General features: G+C 46.4%; 1 long non-coding RNA gene across 1 annotated transcript in view; it reads right to left on the bottom strand.

Annotated features, from left to right (window-relative positions):
- Positions 1 to 12231, bottom strand: part of LOC309533415 — a 136189-nt gene that overhangs the window by 117048 nt on the left and 6910 nt on the right. The window contains exon 2 of the long non-coding RNA XR_014220228.1: positions 8844 to 8948. This is a non-coding gene — a long non-coding RNA (uncharacterized lncRNA). The remainder of the gene's footprint in view (positions 1 to 8843; positions 8949 to 12231) is intronic.

Below are 12231 nucleotides of genomic sequence, written 5' to 3'. Positions count from 1 at the left end.
GTTGTTTTTTAGTCCACAAATGATAAGTAACTAATGTCACACCCCCTTCCAGTTTTTGCATTTCAATGAATTATATGGAATTACATCATTAATGACATCATTAAGTGTGTAATTAATTATGTTGAATTCAACAATAGTGAACAACAAGAAGAATAACGTTATTTTTGACAAAAGCTGAACTGCAGTAGAATGGAAACACCTCTGATTGTGACAAATACAGATCACAATGGAGATCGCTGCCTTCTTGCATTCCTATCTCATGACTAGTGATGATATTGCATTATCTTTTTATTAAGTATTTTAGAGCTGCAACTTCAAAGAAAAACAACAGCAAGCCTCAAACAACAATGAAAAGAACAAAGTGGTACATTTTCTTTTAAAAATAAATATATAAAGAGAGTCATACATAAAAGAACTGTCATTAGATGACGTTCTTGAGTATTATGAAGAGAGTATACTTTGATGCTTTTATTTTCTTTTGAAATAGGAGGGAGGGATATTTGAGTAACTGAAATACATGCAGCTCATGAAAAAATGCCACCCACAACATTTGAAAGCCATACCACGGAAGCCTCAGCACTATTTTAAGTTGCTTGTGGTGTTGTGTAGTCAGAGGGAAATGTGGCAATCTTCCTCCATTAGCACTGAACATCCTGCAGAAATTAAAGGAAATCCTGTGAAAGGGAGAGATGAGTGACAGAAAGGTCATTGCAGGGTTATTGCAAACCAACAGTTTGCAAATCAAAAGCACATGATTCTCAAGTAAGTGTACTCAGAAGCAAAGGCTATCAAAATCAACCAATACTGTGCAGAATATTTAAACTCTTAATATGCACACAAGGAACAACAGGGTTGTGCTCTTGCTTTCTTTCTGGCACGGTGTGTGAGGAAAACCAGTAGGTATTGTCACTGCTTCCCAGTTAAAGCCAAACTTCCTTCCTCAATAGGATGTTCGGAACCCCCTTTGATGATACAGGCTCATTCACAGACTGCTGCCAAGCTGCCTGAGTTGTCAGCCTATTTAAAATGTGGTGATGTCACTGTTTTGATAGAATAAAAGCATAGCAACAAGGTTCATGTTCCAGCCACATAACCAAGGACTCATGATCTGCATTGCCAAGTCTTAGGCTTCACCCTGAGATTTCAGTTTGGGGGTCCATTTACAGGGCAATATCAGGGAGTCCTTGAAGAAAGGGGCATTATGCGGACTGAGATGTTTATAAATCACCTGGTGGTTGGAATCTCCAAAATGATCAAGGGGGTGGAGAAACTCCTCTAACAGGAAAAGGTTACAACAGTTGGAGCTTTAAAGTTTAAAGCAGGGTTTCCCAAACTTGGGTCTTTCTTCAATGGTTTTTTGGACTACAACTCCCATCATCCCTAGCTAGCAGGACCAGTGGTCAGGGATGATGGGAACTGTAGTCCAAAACAGCTGGAGACCCAAATTTGGGAAACCCAGGTTTAGAAAAAAGGTGAGTAGGAGAAGACATGATACAGTGCCTAAACTACAGAATTTGCTTCCGCAAGATGTAGTAATGGCCAGCAACTTGGATAGCTTCAAAAGAGGATATGACAAATTTCTGGAAGATAAGGTTATCAATGGTTACTATTCATGATGTCTATTCTACCTTTCCTGTCAGCAGCAATATCCTTCTGAAAACTAGTTGCTGGGAATCACAAGTTGGGAGAGAGCTATTGTGCTTAGGTTCTGCTCTGTGGATTTCCGATGGGCATCTAGTTGTCCACTGTGAGAACATGATTCTGGACTAGATTGGCCATTGACATGATCTAGTAGGCTCTTCTTATGATCTTATGACATCAAAAGGTGTCAAACAAAGGCTAAACAGCCACCAGCTAGATATGTTGTAGCTGCGAATTTCCTGCACCAAGCGGGAGGTTGGGCTCGATGGCAAACAAGGCCTTCCACCAGCTCCATGATTTCCTGAAAAATGAAAACACATGGTGTGTGCTACATTGGGTGATACTGATCGCCACTGTGCATGGCCAGCCAGTGATCACCTCGAACTATGTGTGTCCTGGACCATATTGCAGAATCCTCTATCATGGAAAAACAAACAAACCACACTTTCCAGTGCATTTTCGTGTCACTTTTCTTATTGTAAGGAGTCTGATCTGGGGGGGGGGGGAGTTTGTTGCGCAAGACCTCTCAATCAACTGTAAATGTGCAACCGAAATTTGCCAGGATGTGATGGAATCCCACCTGAAAAATAGCAGAAGACTAGAAGACCCCATGTCTCTTAAGTGATTGTTTCCTCATTTGTCCATTTGATTTATCTGAAACCCACAAATGTTACTTATTTTAACTGGCTGACAGATAAAGTTTAGAAGTTGCCATTTCTAACCTCCAAGTTGTCTACACTGCTGCTCTTTCCTTGAATAAATTTTGCTTTGGGAGGAAATACTCAGGGCCTTTTCTGCATCCTCAGGGGAAAATGTGTCAGTTTCAGTTTGCAATTCTCTGTTTTTGCGGTGAATTTCTTTTGACAACTCTCTTTCATTGTTGCCTTGTGCTGGTTTTTGAGAGCTAAATCTTTACTCTACACCACTGTAGCTTTACAGAAGGCTAATGTTAAAACACTGTGTTAGTGTTTCCCTAAGATAGTGTCCCAACCACAAAATGTGTAAATAATAGCACTGAGTATTGCCATAAAGTGTGGCTCTGTCTTGTCTTTGGCACATGTTTATTCATTGCATGTCAGATTGACACATTTGTCTCCTTAGCCCATTAGGCAGCTCACCTGTTTGTCATTTCCATCAATTTTTGTGGCATATATTGTGCATATGTTTTCATGGTGGAGTGAAATATGTCCATTAAAGCACAAAGAGATGAAATACGGAGTTATTGACTTCCAAAGACAATCTTCGTATGAATACTTGGGTTGGCAAATGTCTAAAATTGTCATAGGTTTGCTTAGTGGGGAAGTTATGATCTTATCTCTGTATTGTGAATGTTACTAGTTCAAATAGCAGAGCTTGTTCTCTGAAAACTGCAAGTAAATGCTTTGATAGGGACTGTGTTCATATAGCCTCATCATTTTGACCATTTAGCCTCAGTCCTTCTTGGGAATGAAACAGGCTTAGCTGGTCTCTTTATCAGTTAATCAACTGATAAAGCAACTAGGTCTTGACTTGCTATATGCAATCAACATTCACTAACATGCTGGTCACATCACAGGCACCAAACTGCAGGAGAAGCTCTTACTAAGCTGTTGGAGAGATTCTTACTCTACCATTGTGATTTCTTAACACAATGGTAATTGCTCCAAGCACATTTAAACTTGGTTAAATATACATCTGCCCTCATCCACCTTTAATCAAACGTTCTCCTCAGAAATACTTAGGCTAGAATAAATCACAGACATTTAGCTTTGCAAATAAGATTTTACTCACAGAGTTTCTGAAGTCTCCATATGGTAGCAGTAAAACAAAGAAAAATGGATCCAAACCACTTTAAAAGAAATGAACTTGGTTTCCTTACAAAAATGCGCAAAGATGCAGGTTGTAAAAATATCCTTTTCAGGAGATTCAGTTCATTTGGTTTCTCTTTCAGTTGGGAGTCATGGCGCAGCTCCTTGCTTGTTCCAGGAAGCAGAGGCTGCTGGTTACTCACTGGTTACTTGCACTCAGGGCTCCGGTTAACCCTTTCATGCATGTAAGTGTGAGTCAGTAAATGTATGTATATTATAAGTCATCTCCAGGGATAGTGGCATCTCTGCTGAAATTCTAATCCAAGAAGGACATGCTCTCAAATTTTGGGCTTTCACCCTGGAGGCTCATGCCATCCCTGGGCACACAGTTGGCTGCCAGACTTTTGTGCTGAATGACAAAAGTGCAGCTTTCACTAGCGATGTGTCATTGATTCAAAGCTGTGGCCAGACTTCCAGTCAGCTACAGACCTAGCTGTAGAAGTCTGCATTACCCTGCAGTATCCAGAGCCTCGGGATGTTTATAGCAGGGTGGAATGTATTTTATGGACTCTGATCTCTTGGATGGGGAGATGGTCTGTGGGATTTGGGTCAGTCTTATGGCTGCCCTTCAGGAAAGAGGACAGCTTCAAGATTCATGGTGAGGGATGGGTTACTGGTTGTAGAAAAGTTGACCATCCCTGCATTAGAGCATGGTCTGGCTCATATGTGTGCATGTGCATCACTTGATAGTTCATTACTGGATATATCCACTCAGGATTTTGATGATAAACTAAACAGTGCTGCAGACACACCTCTCCTTTTAAACAACTGTAATGGTTAAGCAGAGAGCCACAGCATGAAAAATGGAACCTTTTTTCCTCTCATATAAGCTAACTCATGTGCATAAAATGAAGCTAAACTCTGTTATAAAATGAAACAAATTGACATATATAGTGAAAGCGATTGTATTTTTTATTTTATTCCATTATGGAGTACAGTACACTGCCATGTAAAATTTATTGCATGCAATTTGCTGCCTGGAAAGCTGACTAGAAGGCGGCCTTCTGCTCCGCTGAGATAATACATCTTCATGCAATAGTTTTACTCAAACGCATCAACTTTTGTAGCCTTTAAAAGCGACAAAACACATTTCTTTGCCTCAGTTGGTGGCATGTTCTTTGGAAAGTGTGACTGAGGGGAAGGAATATTACACAGACACAGGACATGACAGGACAACCAACAACCACATTTTAAGATATCTATAATATGTAAAAAAAAATCCAGCTAAAGTATGTAAAAATCTACCTAAAACATAGGCCTGGTGACTAGTACCAGGAAGTGGGTTTCTGATCCTATACAGTTCTTAGAAAAATCACTGTGACTCCTTTGGACACACACAAATTGTACCCCAGTAATACCATCAGAGCAATGTACCTTGCAAGGATGATGGTGATTCGGAGATCTGCTAGGAGAGCAGAAGCAGGAAACCTTTTCCAGCCCACTATGCTTCCTTCTGGATATCATTCCAAGGGCCAGAGGCAAAAGGAGGTAGAGGAACTAATGTAATTTTTATCTTTGTACAGCTGACTAATTTGCACCCACACTGTTGCTCCTTCTGAACCCCATAGTTGTCAAGGCCGGAGAGAGACTGGTGAGCAAGCAGGCAAGTTGTAATCGTGAAGAGAAGAAGCAGGTCCAGGAGTCTCTTTTTGCTGGGCCCCCTGCTGGAATGTGGACTATCACCAGACGCCTGGCCATGCCCTGCTGACCCTTGATGCGAGCCTCATGTCAGTCACTCTGGGCAAGCGTCAGGTGACAGATGCATCTATTTGAGATGCCATGCATTCCGCTCTTAACTTTCCCTCTTATTCCTTTCCCTCTGCATAGTTCCATCACTGAGAGTCACTTATAATTTTTGTTTGAACACTGCAAGTTCATGAAAGGGAAATCTTGTAGCTTTGTTAGCCCAAGGTTAGGCTTTGGAGAGGGAATGCAGATGGGCGCAATCCAAAAGCATGAAGTACTTGGTCGCATAAGACTTTGAGAGTGAAATACTGGGTCAAGTTCAAGGTGCTGATTTTGGTGTATAAAGCCCCAAACAGCTTGGCACTAGGATATTTGAAAGATAATCTCACCCCTTATATATCCGACTGATTGCTGTGCTCTACAGTTGAGGGCCTTCTGTAGATACCATCATATCAGGATGGCGATTCCACTATTATTTTCCCTTATAAATTGTTGTGAGTTTTGTGGGGAAGTTAGGCCAGGGATCAGCAAACTTTTTCAGCAGGGGACCGGTTCACTACCCCTCAGACCTTGTGGGGGGGCCAGACTATATTTTGAAGGGGAAATAATGAACTAATTCCTATGCTCCACAAATAACCCAGAGTTGCATTTTAAATAAAAGGACACATTCTACTCATGTAAAAACACGCTGATTCCCATCCGCAGGCCGGATTTAGAAGGCGATTGGGCCGGATCCAGCCCCTGGGCCTTAGTTTGCCTACCCATGGGTTAGGCTGTATGAAGTCCCCTGGAACATCTCATTGCTCTGAGTTTGGGATGGCATGCAACAATATGCATTTTTCTGCACATTTTCCCCAATATATGCATGTTTTACATATTATTTGGTTGGAGAACTGCACCAGAAAATTCGGAAAAGTGTGGATTTTGAAGGATAGCTGTGTTTCATTTCACAAACTAGTTTTCTTATTAGCTGCATTTCTGAGTAGAACAAGTGGGTTGAAATCTGTGATACAGTCAAAAGTAGCTGCCCCCCCCCATTTAAAAGCACTGTCACGTAACAGTTTGATTTCTTCATCAGCTTCTAATTGTGTGATTATTGTTTGGGGTGCCATTGCGGATTGCCAAGAGGTGCCATTCTTGATTTAGTAAATGGGCTCTATAGTCAGAACACACTGTTGCTGCCATTTAAATGCCTTCAAAATGTCACTTCTGGTGTTACCCAAATAAAATAACAAAATCTTAATTTACTCATTAGTTTATCTCGCTATGTTTAAGTTGTCATTCACTTGGAGAATCACAGAATATACTGTCAGTAGATCCTCTTAATATTCTAATTCTTCAAATCATCTTCAGATCGCCTAAGGGCTGTCACGTGGAAGAGGGAGCAAGCTTGATTTCTGCTGCTACAAAGGGTAGGACTTAAACCAATAATAATAATAATACCGTATTTTGCGCCCCATAGGACGCTCCGGCCCATAGGACGCACCTAGTTTTTTGGGAGGGAAATAAAGGGGAAAAAAATTATTTCCCCCCCCAGGTGCGGGGCTGGAAGAACCAGGTCGGGGAACAGTGGGAAGGCACGCTCTGCCTCCCCACTGTCCCCCGAGCTTGTGGGGCTGGCGATGGGGAGAAGTGCGCTGATCCCAGGACTGCAGGCAGCTCTGCACCGCCATCCCGAGTGGGGCGGGACTTAGCGCCCCGCTCCCGATGGCCACGCAGAGCTGTGCTGAGCCGGGGACTGCAGGCAGCTCTGCGCAACCCTCAGAGCCGGTCTCCCGAGGGTTGCGCAGAGCTTCCTGAAGCCTGGAGAGCGAGAGGGGTCGGTGCGCACTGACCCCTCTCGCTCTCCAGGCTTCAGCAAAAGCCTGCATTCGCCCCATAGGACGCACCCAGATTTCCCCTTCATTTTTGGAGGGGAAAAAGTGCGTCCTATAGGGCGAAAAATACGGTAATAATAATAATTTGTTATTTATACCCTGCCCATCTGGATTCAGATTGCAAGAAAGGCGATTCTGACTGCCTTAGGACCCTCCTGATGGCTTTAAAAGAGAATTTGATGATGATGATGATTTTATTAAAATTTGTATACCATCCTATGCCTATAGGTCTCAGGGCAGTTCACAACACAAGGTTGCAACATATGAAGCATAAAATACATAATAAAAATAATCAAAACATTAAAAACATCAAAACAATCAGCAACACTAACGTATAGACACTCATAAACAATACATTGCCCAACCAAAGCTCCTAAGCAAATACAAAAATCCACATTAACATTTAGCAATTTAAAACAACCCCACCCTCCAAATAAAATAGCACCCATACCCACCCAAGTTAAAACCCCACCACCATTATAACAATAATTAAGGGAGGACAAGTCTATCCATGGCCACAATAGCTAGGTTCCATCTCCACCATCAGAGAGGCAGGGCTGTTGCGCTCATCCTGCTACTAGTCAGCCACTGTGAGAGCCGGGATGCTAAACTAGATGGGTTGCGGCGTTGATCCAGCAGGCTCATCTTCATTTCCACCTCACTCAACTGCACATGCACACAGGAACGTAAGAAGAGTGTGTGAACCAGCCCAATGGCCAATCTAGTCTAGCATCCTATTCTCAACGTAGCCAACCACATGCCTGTTGGAAGCCTGCAAGGACATCACAACAACAACAACAACAACAGAGCCGGGCTCCGGGTGGCTAACACCAGTAAAAATTACAGTAAAAACATAATGGGGGGGGACCAATTTAAAATACAGGCTAAAATGCAATTTAAAATGCAGCCTCATTTTAAAAGTAGCCCATAGATCAAGCCCATAAGGGGAGGGCAACATAAGGGTCAGACTGAGTCCAAACCAAAGACCAGGTGGAACAGCTCTGTCTTGCAGGCCTTGCGGAAAGATGTCAAGTCCCGCAGGGCCCTAGTCTCTTGTGACAGAGCTTTCCACCGAGTCGGGGCCAGTACCGAAAAGGCCCTGGCCCTAGTTGAGTCCAATCTAACCACCTTGTGACCTGGGACCTCCAAAATGTTGTCATTTGTGGAGCTTAAGGTCCTCTGCGGGGCATACCAGGAGAGGTGGTCTCGTAGGTTCGTGGGTCCCAGGACGCATAACACGAGCATAACAAGAGTCTGCCCATCTGTGATTCCCAGAAACAGATATTCAGAGGCATGCTGACTCTGACGGCGTAGACACTCACTCCACTTCTCCACACATGGGTGGTGAGAAGTTCCAGGGATTGCAGCCCTTTCCCAGGCTTCTTTTGTTTTATAAAGAGGCCCCTGGATGCTTCTTTAGAAGCATTATGCCGTTTTTGACTTTATTTATACACAAACAGAATGAGCACAGGTGGCAGAACAGGCCTTCACAAGTCCTTCTGGATCTATTAAGCCTCTCCTGTCACACGAGACGAGTAAGTCGTTCCTGCTTGTATGTGTGCTTTCTAAAATCGGCACGAACACATGGAATTAAGGACAGCTCTCTCTCTACCTGCACATACATTACAAGCAATCTTCATTAGTTGCAACCTAAAATAAGATTTCTCCTGGCCAGAAGCTGTGTGCAACCGCTTTCTATTTTCTGCTTAGCTATTTTAAAACTTGACTTAAACGTTAGGCAATCGGAAAGTTTAACATTTGTGTACATAAAAAATTGGCACGTGCATCTCACCGGAGGGAACGGCAGGAACTTTTGCAGAGATGAGCGATGCTTCTAGATGTCACCCCCTTGTACTGACTTTTTGCAGAGAACTTCTTGTATCATCGCAGAAGGCAGCTAGAAAACATGCAGCAGTCGCAAAATGAGATATGGCATATATGCCGAAAAGCAAGGCCCCTTGTAAATGATCTGCCACGCAATCAAGCCAGGAATATATATCAAGCCATCTCTGTTGTAAAACCTGCCTTGGAATGAAGTCGACTTTGGATGTGGTGTAACGGGTTGCGATTGCGATACTGTCAGGGGTTCAGAAGCAGAGACGCAGAGAAGGGTGGAAACAGAGAGCGAGGGGGAGGAAGCCGAAGGGAGAATGAGTGATGATGACGACCCGAGATCTCCAAGCCTAAGCAGTGAGTCAGAGGACTCCCAAAAGGGAGCCCCAGTGAGCAGAGCAAGGGGGGGATCCGGGGGGACACCCCAGGAGGAAGGGAACAGAGGAGATTCAGAGAGCAGCAGCTGGAAGTCGGGACCCACGCTCATAACTGAGGGCGGCAGCAGCTGGAAGTCGGGACCCACGCTCAAGACTGAGAGCAGCAGGGAGGAAGGTAGCCAGGCATCGGGTTCCGGAGGCTGTCAGCAGGAGGGAGGGCACGAGTCAGGGGTGGTCACGCCCTCCTCAGAGAGCGAGGCAACGGTTAAGAGGAAAGTAGAGAGTTGGGCGCGCGCGCCAAGTTCAAATGCAGCGGAAGCTGGAGCAGTAAGCAGCCCGGAGAGTGAGCCAGGTCCTAAAGCCCGCCGCAAGGAGGCAGAAGGATCAGGGGGGTCAGCGTCAGAGGAGAGTAGAAGGGAGGAGGCCCAGGGGGGCAGAAGGACCCAGAGACGTAGGGAGAGGCGAAGGAGGTGGAGCAAGGCTAGGGTATTAAGCTGGTGTGCAAGAGGCGGGGACTCAGACGGGTCTTCGCCGACCTAGAGCAGAAGGTGTAGAGCTGCACGCTGCAGTTCGGAAATGAAACTTGTAACTCAATAAAGACTCTTTTAAAGTGGACGCTGTGTGGCGTGGTCCTATGTGAGCTGGGACCTGGTAGCAGCTCTGACAGTAAGACCCGTCTCTTCAAAGCTTCAGAAACCTGAAACCTCGCAGCGGGAGCAGAAGCCGCTAGGGGAGGAAGAGGGGTGTCTGTAAGCGAGCTCACAAAGGTTAGCAAGATGACGGAAGAACAGAGGATCTCCGCGCTGCAAGAGGCAGTGACCCAGTTGTCCTCAGAGGTATTGGCTTCCAAGAAACGGGAGGAGGAGACTACAGCCGCCTACAGAGACCTACACGCCAGGTTTGAAATGCTTGTTAAGCAAGGGCAACCGGGACCCAGACCGGAGGGCGTGGGATTGGCACGGAGAGCAGGAGGGCTTGTGGCTCACTTCGATGGGACTTTGCAACAGTACCCTAATTTTAGAGCAGACGTAATGTGCGCACTGCAACTGCTGGCAAAAGACTTTAGAGATGAGGAAGAGAAGGTGGGGTTCATATTGTCCCATTTGCATGGGGATGCCAAAGCCTGGCTGCGCAATTTGTGGAGGGATAAAGATCCGGCGCTTCAGAATGCAGATGCCTTTATCAAAGCGATGGATGCGTGTTTTTTGTCTACTATTGATGTGGATCTTGCCAGACGGGAGATTCATGGACTAAAACAAGGGAGGGCGAGCGTCCGGCAGTATCACGCCCGATTTTTTGCGCTGGTCAGTGCTTTAGAATGGGATCGGGATTCGCCCCCTGTCAGAGACCTCTTCTGGGAGGGTCTAAGTTCAGCGGTTAAGGATGAAATTGCAAGGGGGGAGAGGCCCCGAAGCACGCAGGAGGTGGTCCAAAGGGCGCTGACTGTGGGGGTGAGGCTGGAAGAACGTCCATGGTGCAGAGATGAAGGACGTGGAGGGCGCGAAGCAGCGAGAAGTTTCTCTTTCGTTCCGAGGGAAGCAGCGCGTGCGCAATCCACACCTCCGCCAGGAGGGGGAGGGGAACCGATGGAGGTTGGAGGTGCAAGGGCTCAGTCAGCAGCCAGAGCCCTAGCACCGGCAGCAGTGAAAGCGAAGCCTCCTAGAGGGAACAGGAAGTGTTACATCTGCGAGGATCCAGGCCATTTGGCGAAGGAGTGTCCCCGGAGGCTCCACAAGCACACTGCAGCCTCAGCAATGGTGACTGCAGCAACGCAGCAAGGAGAACCACAGCAGGGAAACGACGATGTCTGGCTGGAGACGGAGGCACTGGGGCCCAGCCAGACGCATCTGTGAAGCAGTCCCCAGCAATCTTGCAACCCACGGATCCCCTCCCACCCAAACCAGTAGTGCAGCTCACAGCATCTCTCCAGCTACCCGACGGCGTCACTATCGAAGTGCCGCTTTCTGTGGATTCTGGAAGCAACGCAGACTTTATAGCGCAGAGCTTTGTGGAGCAGCACGCTATACAGCTATTGCCTGCCACTCTGCCCCTGCAAGTCGTCACAGTGGATGGCAGAGAGTTGCTAGGGGGGCAGGTGGTGAAGCAGACGCCACCGATGGTGATGCGCCTTGGCAACCACAGGGAAGTCATCAGTTTTAATGTCACCCAACTGTCGGACACGCCCATTGTGTTGGGCATGAGTTGGCTGGACAGGCACAGTCCGACACTGGCTTGGTACCAGAGACAACTGATCTTCGGCTCCTCTTATTGCGCAGAACACTGCATCCTGCCCCGACGGGAGGGAGAGGAGGAGGAATCACAACTGCAGTTGGGAACGTTGCAAGCGGTCCCCCACAAATACGCGAGCTTTTTGGAGGTCTTCTGCGAGAAGGAGGCGGACAAGCTACCCCCTCACCGGCCATATGACTGCAAGATTGACCTCCTACCGGGGGCGACGCTGCCGAAGGGGCGGCTATACTCCATGTCTGAAGATGAAATGCAGGAACTCAAACAGTTCATCGAGCATAATCTGGAGCGTGGCTTCATCAGAGAGTCCAAGGCAGTGGGGGGCAGTCCCGTTTTCTTCGTGAAAAAGAAAGACACGCCCCAAAAAAGACTAGTTGTGGACTACCGCCTTTTGAACCAGATGACCAAACCGTCTGATTACCCCATGCCCAGGATTGACGACCTCCTCGCGACGGTGCGCAAGGGACGCGTGTTCACCAAGTTGGACCTGCGAGGGGCGTACAATCTCATCCGCATGCGGGAGGGCGATGAGTGGAAGACGGCCATGTTCACACCGCTGGGCACCTACGAATACAGAGTTATGCCCTTTGGATTACAAAATGGCTCTCACTGTTTTCAAGCTTTTATGCATCACGTGTTGGAGGGACTCCTCTACAAGACATGCGTCTGCTTCCTGGATGACATCCTGATTTTCTCTGACTCGCAGCAAGCTCACGACCGAGA

This window comes from Podarcis vaucheri, assembly GCF_965113315.1.
Source record: "Podarcis vaucheri genome assembly, chromosome: 5".
In the NCBI taxonomy this organism is placed as follows: domain Eukaryota; kingdom Metazoa; phylum Chordata; class Lepidosauria; order Squamata; family Lacertidae; genus Podarcis; species Podarcis vaucheri.
The sequence above is the reverse complement of the archived record's forward strand: the minus strand, read 5'-3'. Positions and strand labels throughout refer to the sequence as shown.